Below are 11643 nucleotides of genomic sequence, written 5' to 3' on the forward strand. Positions count from 1 at the left end.
ATCCATTGGATCATATGCAAGGCTCTAGTGCATGGTTATCTTGTGTATATAATTTATCTATGTTGCCTTATTTGTTTTAGTGGATAAATGATGTGAACTATTTAACAGTGATGATCTCATGGTTAGATTTAATGGAGCTAGAGGGATGCCAACCACTGGTTGGGTACCCTAGCTCATGCTGAACCCTGTTGGGTTATGATGCGATGGTCGGTGTGTGATTTTGTGGGTTTGAGGTAGCCCTGACAGCTCCTTGGTGCTGTCCAAGGGTGGCTCCCCCTTCTGTGTCTTTGTTGTGGCTCTCTCATGCTATCTGGTTGATCTCTGACTGGATCTCCAGTAGCTTTTGATGTTGAAATAAAATATAGACATGTAGATGTCTATATTTTGATGGTATAGCTAGGCTGTTAGGTGCTTGGTGACTTTGGGTGGCTAAATAGGATTAAATCCTTGTTGGATTTCTCTGGTTGTGTCACCATGCTGACACACCAGTGTTCCCTTGGTGATTTCCTTCTGGCTATTCTTCAGTTTGCTTGCACCAAATGGCTTAGTAGCCGGATGATGATACAAACGAGGGTTCTACCCTTCTTTGCTTCTGTGATGCATGGGTATGCTTATTGATGAGCAAAACAGGTGTTTGCTCAGGATCATCTGTGTATACCTCACTCCAGCTCCTAGAAAGTGTGTTGAGGTAGAGGGCTTGCTTCTGGTTGATGTGTGAAGCTTGCCCTGCTCCTCCTGCTGGCTTGTGATGCTTGATTTAATTCTGGTGATTTATAGGAGAGGTTGAACAGCTCTGGCTGTTCTTCCTGTTCTTGTTGTTCTTGTTGTGCTTACCCTTTGGAGACCTGGCGGTGAGCTGCTAGGGTTTCTTGATGTGAAAAGGTTTTATACCATCCAGTACCTTGCTTCCTTGGTCGACAGCACTACCTGGTCACTTTGGTGACTCTCCCTGGCCTTGTGTGTTGTTAAGCATGCAATAGTCCTTGTGTGTTGCCTGTGTGTGTGTGGCTTGGAACTTGAGCTGGGATGGATCAGCTCGGCAGAGTTGTGGTGTTATCCACCAAATTCCATTTCTTCTCTAATCTGCCAAGTGGCATTGCCACTTGGCATAACCAAGGTTTTTTGTCTTTGTTGTTTCTTATGCAGGGTTTATGAGGATGATCAAGAATTCATGAAGACATCTAGCTAGTATTTTAGTTATTTGCACAACTTTGTAATTTTCCTTTTCTCTTTCATTTATTTAATTTCTGTAATGTGTTGTAATCATTATAATTCATAAGAATATTGTAATTGACAATGTATCTTGTGTGATAATCAATAAAGCTCAAAGTTTCTCTAGTGAGCTTTAAATATGTGTTGTATTATTCTATATACTTGATTACCTATTTGTTTAATGAATTATCTCAATTTGAATTATATTATATTCAATTGATGTTTGAATTTGAAATTCAAACACAACTTGTTTGAATTTAACCATGCAAATTAAGTTGAGAGGTAGATTGTTCCCCTCTCTTCTCGAAAACCCTAGTTGAGTTTAGATAGGTTCAAGTTTATCGCACTCTCGAAACCCTAACCCTAAATGGTGTCGAGAGAGAAACTTGTCCCCCTAAGATGCAAGTTTTTTAGAAAAGCGCGAAATTTCCCTAGGTTTGTTCGATGCAATGCACATCCCTTTCTAATTTCTACCCCTCGATCGTCTCTAAACCTGGGATATTACACATCTCCACCGGCCGCACTCTATATTGTCAGCGGCAATGCTATCGGCTAGGCGGATGGAGCTTGACCTTCGGTTTTCACCGTATCATGTGTGTCATCGCCAACACATCACCCTAAGGTGAACCTTCTCATTTACGCGTGCCTACAATTGTCTCTCATGACTTGTATGCTACTTCATCATTCGTCATATGACCATGATAGGAATACATCGCCACGTACGGAGTGATACGTCTCAAACGTATCTATAATTTCTTATGTTCCATGCTAGTTTTATGACAATACTCACATGTTTTACATACAATTTATATCATTTTGATGCATTTTCCGGCACTAACCTATTAACAAGATGCTAGTTCCTGTTTTCTGCTGTTTTTGGTTTCAGAAATCTTACACAGGAAATATTCTCGGAATTGGACGAAACAAAAGCCCACGGTCTTATTTTCCACGGAGGCTTCCAGAACACCGAAGAGGAGATGAAGAAGAGCCACGAGGCCTCCACACCATAGGCCGGCGCGGGCCCACCCTGGCCGCGCCGCCATGTGGTGTGGGCCCCTCGGCCGCCTCCCGACTCTGCCCTTCGCCTATTTATTCACTCCGTCGCGAAAACCCTAGCAGTAGCTAGATGATGCGTGAGTAGTTCATCCTTGGACTATGGGTCCATAGCAGTAGCTAGATGGTTGTCTTCTCCTCTTGTGCTATCATGTTTAGATCTTGTGAGCTGCCTATCATGATCAAGATCGTCTATTTGTAATGCTACATGTTGTGTTTGTTGGGATCCGATGAATATGGAATACTATGTCAAGTTGATTATTGATCTATCATATATGTGTTGTTTATGATCTTGCATGCTCTCCGTTGCTAGTAGAGGCTCGGCCAAGTTGATACTTGTAACTCCAAGAGGGAGTATTTATGCTCGATAGTGGGTTCATGCCTCCATTGAATGCGGGACAGTGATGTGAAAGTTCTAAGGTTATGGATGTCTCTGTTGCCACTAGGGATAAAACATCGATGCTTTGTCTAAGGACATTTGTGTTGATTACATTACGCACCATACTTAATGCAATTGTCTGTTGTTTGCAACTTAATACTGGAAGGGGTGCAGATGTTAACCCGAAGGTGGACTTTTTAGGCATAGATGCATGCTGGATAGCGGTCTATGTACTTTGTCGTAATGCCCTAAGTAAATCTCATAGTAGTCATCATGATATGTATGTGCATTGTTCTGCCCTCTCTATTTGTCAATTGCCCAACTCGTAATTTGTTCACCCAACATGCTATTTATCTTATTGGAGAGACACCACTAGTGAACTGTGGACCCCGGTCCATTCTTTTACATCTGAAATACAATCAATCGCAAACTCTGTTCTCTCGTTGTTCTTTGCAAGCAAACATCATTCTCCACACCATACGTTTAATCCTTTGTTTACAAGCAAGCCGGTGAGATTGACAACCTCACTCTGTTAAGTTGGGGCAAAGTATTTTGGTTGTGTTGTGCAGGTTCCACGTTGGCGCCGGAATCCCTGGTGTTGCGCCGCACTACACTCCTTCACCAACGACCTTCACGTGGCCTTCATCTCCTACTGGTTCGATAAACCTTGGTTTCGTACTGAGGGAAACTTGCTGCTATCATCACACCTTCCACTTGGGGTTCCCAACGGACGTGTGCTTCACGCGTTATCAAGCTAAATTTCTGGCGCCGTTGCCGGGGAGATCAAGACACGCTGCAAGGGGAGTCTCTCACATCCAATCTCTTTACTTTGTTATTGTCTTGCTTTACTTTATTTTATTTTCTGTTTTGTTTGCTTTCTTTATATCAAAAACACAAAAAAATTTAGTTACTTGCTTTACTTTACTTCATTTGTCTTGTTTGCTTTCTTTATATCAAAAACACAAAAAAAATTAGTTACTAGTTTTACTTTATTTTATTCTGTTCTGCTTAGTTTATTTTTATTACTGTTAAAATGAATACTCCTGAGAACACTAAGTTGTGTGATTTCACTAGCACCAATAATAATGATTTTATATGCACTCCTATTGCTCCACCTGCTACTACAGCAAAATTTTATGAAATTAAACCTGCTTTACTAAATCTTGTTATGAGAGAGCAGATTTCTGGTGTTAGTTACGATGATGCTCGCTGCCCATCTTAATAATTTTGTTGAACTTTGTGAAATGCAAAAGTATAAGGATGTAGATGGAGACATTATAAAACTAAAATTGTTTCCTTTCTCCTTAAAAGGAAGAGCTAAAGATTGGTTGCTATCTTTGCCTAAGAATAGTATAGATTCATGGACTAAATGTAAAGATGCTTTCATTGGTACATATTATCCTCCTGCTAAAATCATATCTTTGAGAAGTAGCATAATGAAGTTTAAGCAATTGGATAATGAACATGTTGCTCAAGCATGGGAAAGAATGAAATCTTTGGTGAAGAATTGCCCTACCCATGGACTAACTACTTGGATGATCATCCAAACCTTCTATGCAGGATTGAATTTTTCTTCACGGAACCTATTGGATTCAGCTGCTGGAGGTACTTTTATGTCCATTACTTTGGGGGCGGCAACGAAGCTTCTTGATAATATGATGATTGATACGTCTCCGACGTATCGATAATTTCTTATGTTCTATGCCATATTATTGATGATACCTACATGTTTTATGCACACTTTATGTCATATTCGTGCATTTTCTGGAACTAACCTATTAACAAGATGCCGAAGTGCTAGTTGCTGTTTTCTGCTGTTTTTGGTTTCGAAATCCTAGTAACGAAATATTCTCGGAATTGGACGAAATCAAGACCCGGGTTCCTATTTTCACCGGAAGCATCCGGAACACCCGAGAGCCGCCGGAGGGGGCCCTGTGGGCCCGGATGATAGGGTGGCGCGGCCCGGGCCCCGGCCGCGCCAGCCTATGGTGCCGCTGCCTCTTCGACCCTCTGACGCTGCCCTTCCGCCTATTTAAAGCCTCCGTCGAGAAAACCCTGATGCGAAGAACCACAATACGGAAAACCTTCCAGAGCCGCCACCATCGCGAAGCCAAGATCTGGGGGACAGGAGTCTCTGTTCCGGCACCCTGCCGGAGCGGGGAAGTGCCCCCGGAAGGCTTCTCCATCGACACCGCTGCCATCTCCACCGCCATCTTCATCACCGCTGCTGCTCCCATGAGGAGGGAGTAGTTCTCCATCGAGGCTCGGGGCTGTACCGGTAGCTATGTGGTTCATCTCTCTCCTATGTGCTTCAATACAATAATCTCATGAGCTGCCTTACATGATTGAGATTCATATGATGATGCTTGTAATCTAGATGTCACTATGCTAGTCAATTGAGTTTTACTTATGTGATCTCCGGAGACTCCTTGTCCCACGTGTGTAAAGGTGACGAGTGTGTGCACCGTGTGGGTCTCTTAGGCTATATTTCACGGAATACTTACTCACTGTTATGAATGGCGTAGTGAAGTGCTTATTTATATCTCTTTATGATTGCAATGTGTTTTGTATCACAATTTATCTATGTGCTACTCTAGTGATGTGTTATTAAAGTAGTTTATTCCTCCTGCACGGTGTAATGGTGACAGTGTGTGCATCCGTGTTAGTACTTGGCGTATGCTATGATCATGATCTCTTGTAGATTGTGAAGTTAACTATTGCTATGATAGTATTGATATGATCTATTCCTCCTACGTGGCGTGAAGGTGACGAGTGTGCATGCTATGTTAGTACTTGGTTTAGTCGTGTTGATCTTTCTTGCACTCTAAGGTTATTTAAATATGAACATTGAATTGTGGAGCTTGTTAACTCCGGCATTGAGGGTTCGTGTAATCCTACGCAATGTGTTCATCATCCAACAAGAGTGTAGAGTATGCATTTATCTATTCTGTTATGTGATCAATGTTGAGAGTGTCCACTAGTGAAAGTCTAATCCCTAGGCCTTGTTCCTAAATATCGCTATCGCTGCTTGTTTCATTGTTTTACTGCGTTACTATCGTTGCGTTACTACTGCTTGTTTATCGTCTCGGGCAAAGCACTTTTCTGGTGCCGTTGCTACTACTTATTCATACCACCTGTATTTCACTATCTCTTCGCCGAACTAGTGCACCTATTAGGTGTGTTGGGGACACAAGAGACTTCTTGCTTTGTGGTTGCAGGGTTGCATGAGAGGGATATCTTTGACCTCTTCCTCCCAGAGTTCGATAAACCTTGGGTGATCCACTTAAGGGAAACTTGCTGCTGTTCTACAAACCTCTGCTCTTGGAGGCCCAACACTGTCTACAAGAATAGAAGCTCCCGTAGACATCAAGCACTTTTCTGGCGCCGTTGCCGGGGAGGAAAGGTAAAAAGGCACTCATACACCGGTCCCAGGTAAAGTACTTTCCTGGCACCGTTGTGTGTGTGTGCTCAAAGCTATTTCCTTTAGATCCTGCAATTGCATCTTTTTGTTTCTTGTTTACACTAGTTTGGCATAATGGACAACAATGAGCTTCTTATTCTATTTCCTGATTTAAGACATGGATGGTTTGATGCGAAAATTAAAAAACCTATAAAATCTTATTTGCATGCTTGGTAGTAATATTAGTATGAACGCTTTGAACACCATTGTTGATAATGATATAGAAAGTTCTAAGCTTGGGGAAGCTGGTTTTCATGATCTTTTTAGTCCCCCAAGCATTGAGGAGAAAATTTACTTTGATGATACTTTGCCTCCTATATTTGATGATGAGAATAATAATGATAGCTACTTTGTTGAATTTGCTCCCACTACAACTAATAAAATTGATTATGCTTATGTGGAGAGTAATAATTTTATGCATGAGACTCATGATAAGAAAGCTTTATGTGATGGTTATATTGTTGAGTTTTCTCATGACACTACTGAAAGTTATTATGAGAGAGGAAAATATGGTTGTGGAAATTTTCATGTTACTAAAACACCTCTCTATATGCTTAAAATCTTGAAGTTGAGCTTGTCTAGTTTTTCTATGCTTGTTACTTTGCTCTTCATGAACTTGTTTATTTACAAGATTCCTATGCATAGGAAGCATGTTAGACTTAAATATGTTTTGAATTTGCCTCTTGATGCTCTCTTTTGCTTCACATACTATCTTTTGCGAGTGCATCATTAAAACTGCTGAGCCCATCTTAACGGCTATAAAGAAAGAACTTCTTGGGAGATAACCCATGTGTTATTTTGCTACAGTACTTTGTTTTATATTTGTGTCTTGGAAGTTGTTTACTACTGTAGCAACCTCTCCTTATCTTAGTTTTGTGTTTTGTTGTGCCAAGTAAAGTCGTTGATAGAAAGGTTGATACTAGATTTGGATTACTGCGCAGAAACAGATTTCTTTGCTGTCACGAATCTGGGTCTAATTCTCTGTAGGTAGCTCAGAAAATTAAGCCAATTTACTTGCATGATCCTCAGATATGTACGCAACTTTCATTCAATTTGAGCATTTTCATTTGAGCAAGTCTGGTGGCCTAATAAAATCCATCTTTACGGACTGTTCTGTTTTGACAGATTCTGCCTTTTATTTCGCATTGCCTCTTTTGCTATGTTGGATGAATTTCTTTGATCCATTAATGTCCAGTAGCTTTATGCAATGTCCAGAAGTGTTAAGAATGATTGTGTCACCTCTGAACATGTTAATTTTTATTGTGCACTAACCCTCTAATGAGTTGTTTCGAGTTTGGTGTGGAGGAAGTTTTCAAGGATCAAGAGAGGAGTATGATGCAATATGATCAAGGAGAGTGAAAGCTCTAAGCTTGGGGATGCCCCGGTGGTTCACCCCTGCATATTCTAAGAAGACTCAAGCGTCTAAGCTTGGGGATGCCCAAGGCATCCCCTTCTTCATCGACAACATTATCGGGTTCCTCCCCTGAAACTATATTTTTATTCCGTCACATCTTATGCACTTTGCTTGGAGCGTCGGTTTGTTTTTGTTTTTGTTTTGTTTGAATAAAATGGATCCTAGCATTCACTTTGTGGGAGAGAGACACGCTCCGCTGTAGCATATGGACAAGTATGTCCTTAGGCTCTACTCATAGTATTCATGGCGAAGTTTCTTCTTCGTTAAATTGTTATATGGTTGGAATTGGAAAATGCTACATGTAGTAATTCTAAAAATGTCTTGGATAATTTGATACTTGGCAATTGTTGTGCTCATGTTTAAGCTCTTGCATCATATACTTTGCACCCATTAATGAAGAAACACTTAGAGCTTGCTAATTTGGTTTGCATATTTGGTTTCTCTAGAGTCTAGATAACATCTAGTATTGAGTTTTGAACAACAAGGAAGACGGTATAGAGTCTTATAATGTTTACAATATGTCTTTTATGTGAGTTTTGTCTGTACCGTTCATCCTTGTGTTTGTTTCAAATAACCTTGCTAGCCTAAACTTTGTATCGAGAGGGAATACTTCTCATGCATCCAAAATACTTGAGCCAACCACTATGCCATTTGTGTCCACCATACCTACCTACTACATGGTATTTATCCGCCATTCCAAAGTAAATTGCTTGAGTTCTACCTTTAAAATTCCATCATTCACCTTTGCAATATATAGCTCATGGGACAAATAGCTTAAAAACTATTGTGGTATTGAATATGTACTTATGCACTTTATCTCTTATTAAGTTGCTTGTTGTGCGATAACCATGCTTCTGGGACGCCATCAACTATTCTTTGTTGAATATCATGTGAGTTGCTATGCATGTCTGTCTTGTCCGAAGTAAGAGAGATCTACCACCTTAATGGTTGGAGCATGCATATTGTTAGAGAAGAACATTGGGCCGCTAACTAAAGCCATGATTCATGGTGGAAGTTTCAGTTTTGGACATATATCCTCAATCTCATATGAGAATAATAATTGTTGCCACATGCTTATGCATTAAAGAGGAGTCCATTATCTCGTTGTCCATGTTGTCCCGTATGGATGTCTAAGTTGAGAATAATCAAAAGCGAGAAATCCAAAATGCGAGCTTTCTCCTTAGACCTTTGTACAGGCGGCATGGAGGTACCCCATTGTGACACTTGGTTAAAACATGTGCATTGCAAAGATCCGGTAGTCCAAGCTAATTAGGACAAGGTGCGGGCACTATTAGTATACTATGCATGAGGCTTGCAACTTGGTAAGATATAATTTACATAATACATGTGCTTTATTACTACCGTTGACAAAATTGTTTCATGTTTTCAAAATAAAAGCTCTAGCACAAATATATGTACGCAACTTTCATTCAATTTGAGCATTTTCATTTGAGCAAGTCTGGTGGCCTAATAAAATCCATCTTTACGGACTGTTCTGTTTTGACAGATTCTGCCTTTTATTTCGCATTGCCTCTTTTGCTATGTTGGATGAATTTCTTTGATCCATTAATGTCCAGTAGCTTTATGCAATGTCCGAAGTGTTAAGAATGATTGTGTCACCTCTGAACATGTTAATTTTTATTGTGCACTAACCCTCTAATGAGTTGTTTCGAGTTTGGTGTGGAGGAAGTTTTCAAGGATCAAGAGAGGAGTATGATGCAATATGATCAAGGAGAGTGAAAGCTCTAAGCTTGGGGATGCCCCGGTGGTTCACCCCTGCATATTCTAAGAAGACTCAAGCGTCTAAGCTTGGGGATGCCCAAGGCATCCCCTTCTTCATCGACAACATTATCGGGTTCCTCCCCCGAAACTATATTTTTATTCCGTCACATCTTATGCACTTTGCTTGGAGCGTCGGTTTGTTTTTGTTTTTGTTTTGTTTGAATAAAATGGATCCTAGCATTCACTTTGTGGGAGAGAGACACGCTCCGCTGTAGCATATGGACAAGTATGTCCTTAGGCTCTACTCATAGTATTCATGGCGAAGTTTCTTCTTCGTTAAATTGTTATATGGTTGGAATTGGAAAATGCTACATGTAGTAATTCTAAAAATGTCTTGGATAATTTGATACTTGGCAATTGTTGTGCTCATGTTTAAGCTCTTGCATCATATACTTTGCACCCATTAATGAAGAAACACTTAGAGCTTGCTAATTTGGTTTGCATATTTGGTTTCTCTAGAGTCTAGATAACATCTAGTATTGAGTTTTGAACAACAAGGAAGACGGTATAGAGTCTTATAATGTTTACAATATGTCTTTTATGTGAGTTTTGCTGTACCGTTCATCCTTGTGTTTGTTTCAAATAACCTTGCTAGCCTAAACTTTGTATCGAGAGGGAATACTTCTCATGCATCCAAAATACTTGAGCCAACCACTATGCCATTTGTGTCCACCATACCTACCTACTACATGGTATTTATCCGCCATTCCAAAGTAAATTGCTTGAGTTCTACCTTTAAAATTCCATCATTCACCTTTGCAATATATAGCTCATGGGACAAATAGCTTAAAAACTATTGTGGTATTGAATATGTACTTATGCACTTTATCTCTTATTAAGTTGCTTGTTGTGCGATAACCATGCTTCTGGGACGCCATCAACTATTCTTTGTTGAATATCATGTGAGTTGCTATGCATGTCTGTCTGGTCCGAAGTAAGAGAGATCTACCACCTTAATGGTTGGAGCATGCATATTGTTAGAGAAGAACATTGGGCCGCTAACTAAAGCCATGATTCATGGTGGAAGTTTCAGTTTTGGACATATATCCTCAATCTCATATGAGAATAATAATTGTTGCCACATGCTTATGCATTAAAGAGGAGTCCATTATCTGTTGTCCATGTTGTCCCGGTATGGATGTCTAAGTTGAGAATAATCAAAAGCGAGAAATCCAAAATGCGAGCTTTCTCCTTAGACCTTTGTACAGGGCGGCATGGAGGTACCCCATTGTGACACTTGGTTAAAACATGTGCATTGCAAAGATCCGGTAGTCCAAGCTAATTAGGACAAGGTGCGGGCACTATTAGTATACTATGCATGAGGCTTGCAACTTGGTAAGATATAATTTACATAATACATGTGCTTTATTACTACCGTTGACAAAATTGTTTCATGTTTTCAAAATAAAAGCTCTAGCACAAATATAGCAATAGATGCTTTCCTCTTTGAAGGACCATTCTTTTTACTTTTATGTTGAGTCAGTTCACCTATCTCTCTCCACCTCAAGAAGCAAACACTTGTGTGAACTGTGCATTGATTCCTACATACTTGCATATTGCACTTGTTATATTACTCTATGTTGACAATTATCCATGAGATATACATGTTACAAGTTGAAAGCAACCGCTGAAACTTAATATTCCTTTGTGTTGCTTCAATACCTTTACTTTGATTTATTGTTTTATGAGTTAACTCTTATGCAAGACTTATTGATGCTTGTCTTGAAGTACTATTCATGAAAAGTCTTTGCTTTATGATTCACTTGTTTACTCATGTCATTACCATTGTTTTGATCGCTGCATCCACTACATATGTTTACAAATAGTATGATCAAGGTTATGATGGCATGTCACTTCGAAATTATCTTTGTTATCGTTTTACCCGCTTCGGGACGAGCAGAACTAAGCTTGGGGATGCTTGATACGTCTCCGACGTATCGATAGTTTCTTATGTTCTATGCCATATTATTGATGATACCTACATGTTTTATGCACACTTTATGTCATATTTGTGCATTTTCTGGAACTAACCTATTAACAAGATGCCGAAGTGCCGCTTGTTGTTTTCTCGCTGTTTTTGGTTTCGTAAATCCTAGTAACGAAATATTCTCGGAATTGGACGAAATCAAGACCCGGGTTCCTATTTTCACCGGAAGCATCCGGAACACCCGAGAGCCGCTGGAGGGGGCCCTGTGGGCCCCAGATGATAGGGTGGCGCGGCCTGGGCCCTGGCCGCGCCAGCCTATGGTGCCGCTGCCTCTTCGACCCTCTGACGCTGCCCTTCCGCCAATTTAAAGCCTCCGTCGAGAAAACCCTGATGCGAAGAACCACGATATGGAAAAC

This window comes from Lolium rigidum, chromosome 3 (genome assembly GCF_022539505.1).
Source record: "Lolium rigidum isolate FL_2022 chromosome 3, APGP_CSIRO_Lrig_0.1, whole genome shotgun sequence".
Lineage (NCBI taxonomy): Eukaryota > Viridiplantae > Streptophyta > Magnoliopsida > Poales > Poaceae > Lolium > Lolium rigidum.